We start from the raw sequence: 12593 nt of genomic DNA, 5'->3' as shown, positions 1-12593 counted from the left end.
CTTAACCGGAACATAATTTAATCTCTTTAAAAGCAAAATGGCCAATTTACTAACACATAGGAATAAAAAACTGAGCTCACCGAGCCGGGTAACAGAGGAGTATATATATATATATATATATATATATATATAAATGGTGCGACAACGTTTGCAACGAAAAACAGAAGTGCACAACTACACCTCATGACAGTCTCATATGCAAAATTTTAACGTTCTACGGTTACTCGATTTTGAGTTATGAAAGATGCATACATACTTACGAGGACGCACATACGTACAGACTTCACAAAAAAAAAAACTCTTCTGAATTCATTTTAAATCCATTTCATGATCCGTTTTTTGAAAAAAAACGTCCTTTATTCTGTCTGTGCGTACAGATATCACGCAAAAACATCGTTCAGATACGTTCAGGAGAGGTCAAAATGGATATCTTCACACATGAGAAACGAAAATTTTTGCGATTACAATACTTTCTTTTTTCGGTGCAAGGAAATAAAAAGGGTTTCTGTATAAAAGTCATAAAAGATTTAAGCATGAAAAGATGATGATTTTCAAGCATGTCACTCACTCTCCTTTAAAAACTCTTTCAGAGCTTTGATAATCTTCCGTTTTTTGCTACTGACTTGCTAAAAAAATTATTCCTACTGAAATTCTGGAGAAATATTTTAAAAATGTTAACTGGCACTGCTCTCCATGTGCACATCAACCTGTCTTAACTTTAAAAAAATCCCAGAGAATTGCACAAATTAACTTCATGGGATGAGCATTCCTACAGTCTCTAATACTAGACAGCATGCAATACTTTAGTTTTCATTAGCAGGCACAATGCACAGTGACAATATGATTCTTTAACAAGGGGAAAAAACTCCTCGGGGTGGTCTCCATCAAAATTGGGGGGGGGGCGAAACTGAGCTAAATCGCACTGTCCCTTAATGGTGCTCAAGGGTGTTGCCAACAGCAGGCGTATTCTAGCACTCCTTGCCACGAGGATTTTCGTGGGCTTGGGATGACTTCGTGAGACTGTTGAGCATAAACAATGACAGCAACGTTTCTTCCGCATAAATTAATAATAGCTCCTTTTTCCCTTTAGACTATTTCGTTTTAAGCCATAACTTCGTTTAGAGGTGGTGTCGTATATCAGAATTTATAGAAGGTTTTAAGCATTTGATTGATTAAAGCACACCTTAGTACACCAAAGTACAAAATATTTAACATAAATTACAGATTTCTTTTTAAAGTAAACATTGCATTTAGATTCACAATATGTTTAGTACTGTTAGATATGATTTTGATATGTGTGAAAAAATTATTAAATAGACATGATATAAATTAGATTAGTTTTAAAAAAACAGTCCAAGTCTCGAATACTAGTACAAGTCTCGAATCATACTACTTCATTTCGAAAAAGATGTCTTACTTAAATTTAATACGATCTGCAGAAGATTAATGTCAGATTAAAAGCATTAATTTCCATATATATCTAAACCATTATTTTTCAGTCATTTCAATTTTTAAAACTTTATTTAACGTTCATTTTTTCCTTGCAATTATACTGAAGAAATTATTTTTAGTTAATGCATCTTCATAATTATAGTTAATTTAAATGATTTCCTTTATATTTATATGTGCTAAAGCTAATATCTAAAGCCAATTTATAAATATCACGCATGCGAGTTTAAAAAATAATGTTTTCAGAAAACGTATTTAAATTTCCACTTTGCGACATAAAGTTAAATTCAGTAGTGATAAAATCACTTTCTATTTGACAATATAATACTGAAAAATAAATTTCATGATATTGGAATGGTTAATGTAAGGTACTTTTTATTTATTTTACTAATGACTTTTAATTTACTTTATTTAATGTTTAATGCTAAGTACTTATTTATTTACTTTTAACTAGTTTGTAAATAATGTAAGGTACTTTTCCATTAAGCACCTGCAATGCTTTTTTGGCTTCTGTGAAAGAGAATTCAAACACCTGTCGGGAGCCAACAACAGCATCATTTGGGAACTATGTGTGTATGTGCACAAACAAGAATAATGCACAAACAAGAATAATTAAACACACAACAAATTATTAGTAAAAATGTGTGCAGTTGCATAACGGAAAAGTACCTAAAATAATTTTTAAAATGACTAAAATGGCCAGGCTCTATTACTCATTGTAAATCGCATTATGTTCCCACTTTTGAAGAATGCTGTCTTATATCAGAAAAGCAAATTTTGCATGATCTTCTCTTCCTTCGTTCATTAAATGATAAACCTGCTTCCTCTACAGCTGCGTCAGCACCTGCGTTTCTTAAGCTTCTAGGTATTGGAACAAAATTCCCATACATTAATATTTAAAAGGTTCGTTGAGATTATGTGTTCAGTGAGTAAGCCACATTTGGCGTTTATTATCGCTTATTAAAATATGTCAAATTTCAAAACGCGCCAGTATGTAAATTCACGTATATCTTAGGAAAATTTGGGTGAAAAATTTCAAGTTTTTGAATTTCAATTTTTTGCAGGTATGCTTAGAAGTACATCTACTTTAAGATAAACTTTTATTGGTTATATTTTAAAATGTTTTTCGAAATATTTATAAAGATTATTTAAAAATACGAATTTTATAAATAAAGCATTAAAATGGAAGAATTTTATTTAGAATGAACCTACATTTCAAAATGTGAAAGAAAGAATCAGATAAATTTAATAAAAATATATCAAATTCAATTAACATTTAGGAGCTAAAATTTTGAGAGTTAATTTTTTAAAAAGTACTGGGGCGATTTTTACAAAACTTTGGACTTTGGCATAATTTGGATCGTAGAATCGAAATATGGAAAACATTTGGTATGTTATTTAAAAAAGTCCGATTTTTTTCTGCAGTGTACCTTTTTAACGTTTTTGAGAAATAATTTAGAGAACTTTATGACAGGACTTTCATTACTAGGCGTAGAATGTTTTTGTAAACACAGAATTAAACCTTTTATAATCCTATAAATAAAAAAAGGTAAAATAGTTAAATCTTATTATGAATTAACAAATACAAGAAATTTCGCATTTTTAATTCTTTCAAGAGTAAAATTCGTTGAGAAATTTGAAATAAGGGACAACTATAAAATTAATAAATAATAATGCCTATCCACAACAAAAATATTAATTGGAAAAGATGAAATTTTGTTTCCTAATTTTTCCCTAAATCTGATAAAATCTCTTAATAATAATTTATCTAAATCAGTAAATTCGTTTATTTATATTTTACATATTTGACGATGATTTAGACGATATTAGACGTTTTGTATTTAATGTATTAAAGCGTAAGGAAAATTAACTTACTGTACGGGGAAAAGCTTCAAATTTAGTGTTTAAAAATTCTTTTAACATTATTGTCGCAAATCTTCTCATAAAAATCTGTAATCTTATTTTGTGAAAATCTGTAACTAGAATTACGTATCAAAGAATTAATATTTTATTCAAATCTGCTCAGAAATATTTGTCTAAAGGTTAAAAGAAATCATCTCTAGGTAATTCTCAGTACAATTATTATAGATGCTTTATAAAATGTGGCACTAAACCACACCACTTTCTCTGAGAGGTTTATATATATGAGAAAATAATCACTTCCCCTTAATCAGCCATAAAGAAGATCTAGATATTTTTAGTCTCAAGTATCTTTACTCTCGAGTTCAACTACAAATGAAAAATGTGCATTCTTTAGAGCAGAGGTTCTCAAGCTTTTCACCAAGGCGTACCATCTAAACAAAAACCGAATAACTTTTGTACTACCACTACACTTTACAGTGGCTATTTTTTAAATTTTTAATAGAAATATTTACAAAAATATATTTTTCCATTTGCACAAACTATTGGTTATTTGTATTAAATGTGCACATATAAAATAATATTAGATTAAGAATTGGTTACCATTTTAATTATAAAAAATTTAAGTTATAAAACTTTAATTCTAAAATTAATTTGAAATTTGGACGTGTTTAAGGGAGATTAGTTTCTTTTATGTCTGGTCATATTTCACTTAGTTTTAACCTTAAATTAGGATCCACTTTTAATTTTACTCTGTATTTATTTTTCAAACATATCATGAAAAAAAAAAAAAAAAAAAAAAAAAAAAAAAAAAACCTCGTTCACACAAATAGGTTGCGCAAAATGGCGATAAAAACTTTATAGTCCTATTTGAAATGCTTTTAAATTCGTTTTTTCGGTTGAGCCAAATGTTAACAAGTGTGTTACTTTTGAAATATTTAATTAGAGTTCGAAATTTCTATCACTTGTTCTTTTCTCTCGCGAGATCAAATTTCAGGTACATTTGAACAGAACTGATTTCTAATCCAATTTTTCTTTTTCATAATCCTTGGGAAGATACATGTCGAAATTATTTATCAATGAAAAACAATGAATTTTAATATCGCATGCTAATTCTTCTTTTATTTTCAAGTTTGGTGAGAAAACTTTCTAAAAGAGGTAAAAAGCTTAAAATATTATTATCAAATTCTTTGATTTATTAGCTCGATTTTTTATCATTGCATTTATTTTATCTCTAATGGTAAACAAATTAACACTTTGTCCTTGTATTCCTGAATTTAATTCATTCAACTTTCCAAAAATAGCAGCTTAATATGCTAAACGCACCAACCATAATTCACTAAAAAAACATTTTTGCAATTTAAATTTTGAATCAGAGAAGAATATTTGAATTTCTGATTGGAGTTCAAAAAGAGGAAGTAAAATTTTGCCTCTAGATAAACACTTTAGGTATAAAATATATATTTTTTATTAAGTAAAATATAAATATAAGTAAAATATAAAAGGAATATAACAAAAGCGTTTTATGTTCACTGCCCATCTCTTGGCATAAAATCGTAAATATTCTTGAATTTAAAGTTCGCTCTTAACAAAATTAACAATAATTTTCACAGCTTGATTCAAAACGATTTTCAGGTTCTCGGGAATTATTTTGGCTAAGGCTTCACGACGAATGGAGCAGTGAGTAAATTTAGTTTCAGGTACGATTTTATTTATTTGATAAAAAACACCGGAATATTTTTCTGTTAAAGCCCGAGCTCCGTCATTGTATACGGCAATGCTCTTATTCCAAGGAGTATCATTCTCAGACATAAAATTGTCAATTACTTTGAAAATTTCATTTGCAGATGCTCTATGATGAAGAGATTCTCAAAATAAATACTCTTCGGCAATTGGTTTATCTTCTTCGAAACCTATGTAAACTAATAATTGAACAAAGTTCATTATAGCAGCATTTTCATCCAGTTGCAATGAGAAATAGTTATTATGTATTAATTTTTGAATAAATGTTACCTTTATGGAATTTGCCATTTCATGAATTCGTCGACTTACTGCATCATTTGGTAACGGAATATTATTAAATTCATTAGCCGCTTTTCCTTTGAATAATGTTAAAGCGATATCTTTATCTGCTGGTAATGTAAAGTAATTCTCCAATATTGTGAGCCTGTCCAGTATTGGTATTTCTTAGGCTTGCTAGGTAACTATCTTCCGGAGCTTTTTCACTTGATGTAATGAAACATTTCATTATTTGTTCACTAATTTTAAACTCGATAATTTCCTCTAAAAATATTATTCAGATTTATCCTTATATTGGCATGCTTAGATTCAAGATGGCTTTTAAGAGACGATGGTTTCATACTTTGATCGGATAACAGTTCACCGTAAACAACGCTGTAGAGTTATTAGGTATTTGTGAAGCTGGAGAACGATAAAAATATGCAATGCCCTCCCCGGGACTCGAACCTCGGACCTCTCGATACGTGCCGAGCATGCTGTCCATTACACCACGAAGGCATGCTAAGAAGACGGGAGAAATACTTTATATACTCCCCCTCTTTTAAAGAGCGACTGGGGATTAGGGGACCCAAAAGCTATCTTAAATGGTGGGGAATCTTCATTCACCACCTTTTTTAGTTCAAGCTCCGCTGTACAGATATTAGGTTAGTTTGAATCCGGAAGACGTGAAACATGAGCAATGCCCTCTCCCGGAATCAAACCTTGATCTCTCGAGTACGCGCCGATTGTGCTGGCCATTACACCACGAAAGCATGCTAAGAGGGCGGGAGAAATACCTTACAACACATTGAAATTGAGGTCCATTTCATCTTCATTCCAAGTAAACCCAAATGATAAATAACTTTCATTATATTTTTATAACTTTCATTATATTCAACACTTTAATAAATATCTAGACAATTATTAGCAATTTTTCTTTTCTTTTCAATATTCTTAGTGCTAGTAGATTGTCCTAGTTCCGTCACCTGTGAATCATTACTTTTCCGCTTAGTCAATCCTAGCCATTTTTCCGTTTTGAAAATCTAGGTTTGTTTTATTATTTCATCACAAATATTGAAATGCACATTATATTACGAGTTCTTCAAAATCAAACTACGATATTCTCAAATCGCGTAGAAAAGTAAAGAATACAGAGCAACAAGAAGGCAAAATACCTGCTGTTAGACAGCAAATTGACGTAAAAAATTATTCTAATTGAAAATATCCCGGAAATGATGGCGGCATTAAGTGTAGACCTGCTGATAAATGGTTCAACTCATAAAGAATTAATGGGCTACTGTGGCGAATGTGAATATCTTGTTATGTTATAAAGTGGAACAGTCATCGTTAACATATCTGCGTAACTGAAAATTTCGTTTTCAAATCTATCGCTTAAATTTAGCAAATATTGACGAAAATTTTAATTTGACTACAGAATTTTTGTTTAAGAAGTAAAGAAAAAACACTTTTTTTCCTAATGCCTGGCAAATTATCAAAGAAGAATAAATCATTACCTTACATTAAAAACTATGTATGTAACAAAATTAAAAAAAGTTGTACAAATATTATAAATTATACGATACTCTTCTACGAACAAAAGTCTCACCTACAAATATTTACGTAAGATTTCCTTGAAATAAGTTGATAAAGAAAACATTGCGTGATTAGAATATATGATTTCCAATAAGAGTAAATTTTCAATTTTTTGCATTAGATTTGTCTGAAAGTTCATTAATCTTAAAGTTGGATACTGATGCTGTAAACAATATTTGATACTTCAGTAGCAAGCAAAAATAAACCGTAAATACTTAAAAAGGAACTTACTTAAAAATATGAAGAATTACGTTAGGAATAATTTTAATAGAAATATAAAGATTTTATCATTTTCATAATTATAACTGTCTGTGACTGTTAATTTTTGTAAATTATATATTTCTTCTTTATTTTGATACAAAAGTAGTTACTCTTTACATTTTCTTCTATCATCCTTTTTCCTTTTTTCTTCCTTGTGGTTGTTGTCATCGTCACAATAGAGCTTGTTCACAGTGCATTTTCGCAAAGTTTGCAGTTTACTTTCTTCTGAAGTTCTGAAGTGCAAGTTCTCTCGTAAGTACTCTCGAATATCTATTCTGCGATATTCGAATTGTTTTGTTTTGGATAGCTTAAGGCCTTTAAAGGGGAAGAAGTCTAGTAAGAAGTTATGAGAATTATTAAAGACACCAATACCTTTTGCTTAAAGCTTGAATATAAATCGAATTATTTCAAAATCAATTTTATTTTAGTCTTCTTTTCCATGGCTGCTACTAAAATCACTAGATGCTTTATATTTTCATGCAAATACTGAGGTTTTGTGCTTGAAATATTTAACAAATAAATGGCTATTGCCTAGCATGGCATTTTCCTTTTTAGTTAGAATTCCGTTAATGCTGGGATAAGTTTTAATTTAATTTAAAACACTTTGCTGTAAGAAAAATTATGAATTTCTTCTAAAACGACCGCCACCCATTTGTTATTCTTAACCAGCTTTAGAAATTTTGTTGTTGTTGTTGAGGCGGGGTTACAATCCTTTTCAAAGCATATAATCCGGATTTTTTTAAATTCTGAATGTGCTTTCATGCATGATAATTTAAGGTAATATATTACAGAAATATGTTCTTAAAGGTTTTAAATTATTATCTAATGTTTGAAAAACTTTCTGTTAAACGGAAGTTGAGGAAAGCTAGTTATTAAAATAAGATATAAGCCATTTTTAAAATATTTCAAAATGCAGACCATTTTTTAAACTAAATTATCCTTTATCGAGTACAGCATGCTCAATCTGATTGCAAAATCATTTAAAGTTACGAATATGTTGAGATAAAATATTGTACTCAGAGAAGTTCAGTATCGAAACTACAAAACAGAAATTAAAACTCAAATACCGAAAAAAATGGAAAACGTGCAGAAAATTTTTCCACATCGCGATACTCCAATGGAAAATAAAGTAAATAAATAAATAAGACGACGGGAGGAAGGTAATTTTACGACTGATTTTTTTGGGAGTTTGCCAGCTCTTCCTCCCTTTTTTTCTGAATAGACTGAATCCACATAAAAAGTACCGCCTGACTCAATGAAACGCATGCGCATTATTCTCAGCCCGAAAATCCGACCACGTGCTTTGTTGTGTTGCTACCATAACGTAGTCGGCCACGCGGCTGTTACGTTTGTCTTCATCATCAAGGCGGGTGTTTTAATTCATGATTTTTCGGTATACATTCTACCGGTTTCATCGTTACATCTTAGGTGATACATTATTTCAGTGCACTCATTTTTTTCTTCTTATTTAACATTGATGCCGGATGAGTCATTTACTATAAAAAGCGGTAAGTTTAAATGTAACAAAAAGTAGAAATTAACTTTATATATATATATATATATATATATATATTAAGTAATTTGTATCAAATATTCTTCAATTATTACATAAAAATGCATGTTTATTATTTTTAATGAAATGTGATTATTTCCTTTACCTATAGAAATGATTTTACATTTGCAGTAAATAATTAATTACAGGGTCCTTTTTTATTAGGAATGACGAAAAAAATTCAGATTGAGATCATTCCTTTAATTACATTTGTGTTTGTTGTTAGCATATCAGACGTTAACATCAAAATTACCCTATGAGATCCAGGAATATATTGTTGTTTCTGGTCATTCATGTAAATGCTTTTTATTATTTTATCATTTGTCTTCTAATATATAATATGTATATATCATCCGTAAGCTGGACCATGTAAAACAACGGCGTGTTGTAAAGCTGTAAAATTTTAATTAATGAGATCTGTTTTGTTTCAAGAAGTGACCTTAAAAGGTTTTTTTTGTTTTTTTTTTTTTGTTTGTTTACCTATTTTTTTTAATATATATATATACTCGTATATATAGTCCCAAGGGGATTTGTCCCTGAAACACTATTGTTTTCATTTTGCGATTTTGCGTCGAATCACTACAAACGGCGAATCACTTTTCAAACTTTTGTCACAAAGTATTATCGCCCTGTGTTATATTTAAATAAATTAAATAATGAAAATTCTGCATAAATGTATGTATGTTTCTCGCATTGTGATAAAAGAACGGTACATAGAGCCATCGAATTTTGAATGACGTAATCCTCCTACGAATATGGATATGTGGAAGACCAAATTTGGAATTTGTTTTATTATCGATTTCCACCGGCCACGCGGCTGTTACGTTTCTGCAAAACTTTAACGAATTTTTGATTAAGAAACTCAAGGATTTCAAAGCGAGCAATGGCAACGTTGCACGGAAAAACATTTTTAACATTTTTATCTCCAGCGCGTGAGTCTCTGTATCGGAAATTCTAAAGGAAATGCTCATTTTAAAACTGTTTTGCGATATTGCTGTTGAACTGAATTTTATGGTTTAATTGCGAAGAGCGTAATATTAATAAATAAATGTAACACACAAAATGTAAAAAAAAATGCCCTTTTGGACGTAATTTAAAATCTGAAACATTTCAGATTTTCTTTTTATTATTTAAATTTTTGTCAATATCTATTACTTTTTTTTTCAGTTAATGGCATACCCGTGAATTTCTCCAGTTCAGAACATTGGTCACAAATTATTTAAAATTATTTTTCAGATTTTAAGTAATAACTTGTGTATTTCTATTAGTAGTTAGATAGAAAGGTTTTAAAATGTAATGCCCAGTATATAATATATCGTTTGTAAGTAGATTCTTTAACTATTTCTTTGATTTTCTGGTAAGAAAAAAAAAATTAATTCAAAATAGTGATTACTTGAAGGTAATTATTTAATGATACTTTATGAAGCAGACTCATGATGATAATATCAAATAAACCAGTTTATGAAAGACTACATGTGAGCTAAATGTAGCCTGAAAAACGACATAGAATATTTTCATCATAATAACTGCATTTTTCTTTAATTACGAAATGATGAAAAATGAAAAAGTGCATAATTCTAATTTTAACTGAATTTGGGGAATAAATAATAAAATAGTAATAGCGTTTCATTAAGGATTCGGTAGAATGGTATGCTAGCTTGGAAAACATATTAATTCTTCTAATATGGTTTTAGTGCGACGTTTAGAATGTTTCATTGAATACTGGAAGAAATATATCCTTATCGTTTTTTACTTCCTTGTACGAAGTAAAAAGGAAGTATTGTAATCGCGAAAAGTTTCAGACAGCATATTTCAACGAAAATATCCATTTTGACCGCTATCGAATGCAATTTAACGACGTTTTTGCGTGATATCTGTACGTAAGAACAGAATAAAAGACTCGTTTCCTCCAAAAAAATTATAAAATTGCTTTAAAATTAATTCTGAAGAGAATTTTTCGTGGCGTCTGTACGAACGTATGTACGTACGTGCGTACATACGTACATACGTATCTCGCATAACTCAAAAACTAATAGCCTCAGAACGTTGAAATTTCGTATATAGGACTACTATAAAATGTAGATGTGCACCTCGTATTTTGGTTGCAATCGGCCGCACCAAACGTATATAAATATATTTTTATATATATCCACTCTGTTACCCTTCTCGGTGATCTCAGTTTCTTTACTCTTATATGTTTGTAAATTGTACAATTTTTCTTTAAAATGATTGAATTATGTTGTTATTATCTTCCGGTTAAGGTTTTTATGCTTTTAGTAAATCTGTATCCAATATTTTTAGAATTATCAACAATTTAAATTGCTTAAGTGCCGCTAAGCCTAATAATTTTTTTGATGGCGGCCATTGCTTGTTTACATTTGAAACAGTAGAGTAGTGGATTATTTGTTGCCAATCTGGAGAAACGTAGCTTCGCAACAACAAAGATAACGCCTTCATTTAGTATTGCGAATTAAATCATGCCTAATCCTTTCTAGAATTTTTTCGAGGAAATAAGTGTTTAAGATTTAATTAATTTTTAATAATTTAATTTTTAATAATTAGTATATTTTGAATAGATATTTTGAATCCCTTTTGAGTTTTTATGTATTTTTGCCTTCTCGCGAAGTGAGAACTGAATTAATTGAATGCGAAATACTCAATCGTCTGTGAAAAACTGTTTCTTTTTTGCTTTGTTTCCTTAATTTCTTTTATTCATCATTCTAGCTTTATTTTAGTATTTGAATAGAACATGTGGCAACGATTAGATAATTCTATTCTTTAAATGATATAAATTTTGTGCATTATGAGTTATAATATGAACGAAATATAATACTGTTAAGTGAATCTATCGCCAAAGTGTCGCTATGGTAAACAAAAGCTAGAGTGAATTTTAAAGAATGCATTTATTCTATTGTGGTTTATGCGCTGTCGGCGAAGTAGATTTAATTCAAGCCAATAAGTTTAAATGAAAAGCAAGAAAAAATGCCTATAATTTAATATTCCGTACAAGGAAGTTATGTGGTGTACACATCAGATTTTTTACTTCTGTTACTCGTAGTTAAAACAGCTGTTTAGTTTTTTTCCCTTTTTTTCTGTTTGCAGAAACAGTTATTTATTTCCCCTCCTTTTTTGTGTGTGTGTTATTTGTATACATGAAAATTCTAATAGATCCTTTATGTTTTTCCAAAGGTGTGTTTTTAATTATGTTTTAGGTATTAGAAGTAATATCAACAAAGATAGAATTTGTGATTTAGGAAATACTAAGCAATGAGTCAATTCTTTGCTGTCTTTAATTTTAAACAATTGTTATATTTAATATAAAGGAAACATTTTAAACTTTGTTGACTCAGAAACTTTTAAAGCGATAAAAATTAACTTGCAGTCCATGTGACTGTATTATTTAATTAAATTAATTTATTAGACAGCATTAGATTAAATTTAGTTAAAATTTAACATTAGAATTATTCCTAAAGAATTATTTTTATCCGAAAATTCTCTGATATTTTACCTGTTCTGAATTATGTTTTGTGTTAATGTGCGCAAAGAAGACAAAACCAGTCCAAGCAATAGTTTAGTTTAGCTTTATTGGCCATTCACTTAATAGGGAATTGAATTTTCTCGAATATCTATTAGATATTAGGAAACAAAAAATCAGGTTTAGCATTTCTGCGTAAGAGTCATGATACTTTTAAATTACGAAAGCCTTGAAATGTAACTGCGGGTTTAAGTACATAGCTTCCATTTTAAATAACATCAAAACTTAAATCTTTCTAAATTTTAAGGCTTTTAACATATTTTACATTCTCATATTACAAGAGTGGATCGTTTTTCCTATTCACCTGTACAGAAACATTAATCGTAGTAAACTTTTATTCTTCGT

The 12593-nt window shown here is 29.5% G+C and overlaps 1 protein-coding gene across 3 annotated transcripts in view; it reads left to right on the top strand.

Annotated features, from left to right (window-relative positions):
- LOC118189235 (excitatory amino acid transporter-like) overlaps positions 1-12593 on the top strand; it is a 172925-nt gene that overhangs the window by 69324 nt on the left and 91008 nt on the right. The window contains exon 1 of one of the 3 annotated variants that reach the window (XM_035359810.2): positions 8497-8669. The exons of the other annotated variants lie outside the window; for them this stretch is intronic. The gene's annotated coding sequence lies outside the window, so the exon portion shown is untranslated. Of the gene's footprint in view, positions 1-8496; positions 8670-12593 lie in introns of those variants that run through there. 3 annotated transcript variants of the gene reach the window in all.

The sequence above is a fragment of the Stegodyphus dumicola genome, chromosome 1 (assembly GCF_044657685.1).
Source record: "Stegodyphus dumicola isolate Sdum_Otavi_A_Nest chromosome 1, ASM4465768v1".
In the NCBI taxonomy this organism is placed as follows: Eukaryota; Metazoa; Arthropoda; class Arachnida; order Araneae; family Eresidae; genus Stegodyphus; species Stegodyphus dumicola.
Note: the sequence above shows the minus strand (reverse complement) of the source record. Positions and strands in the feature narration are given on the sequence as shown.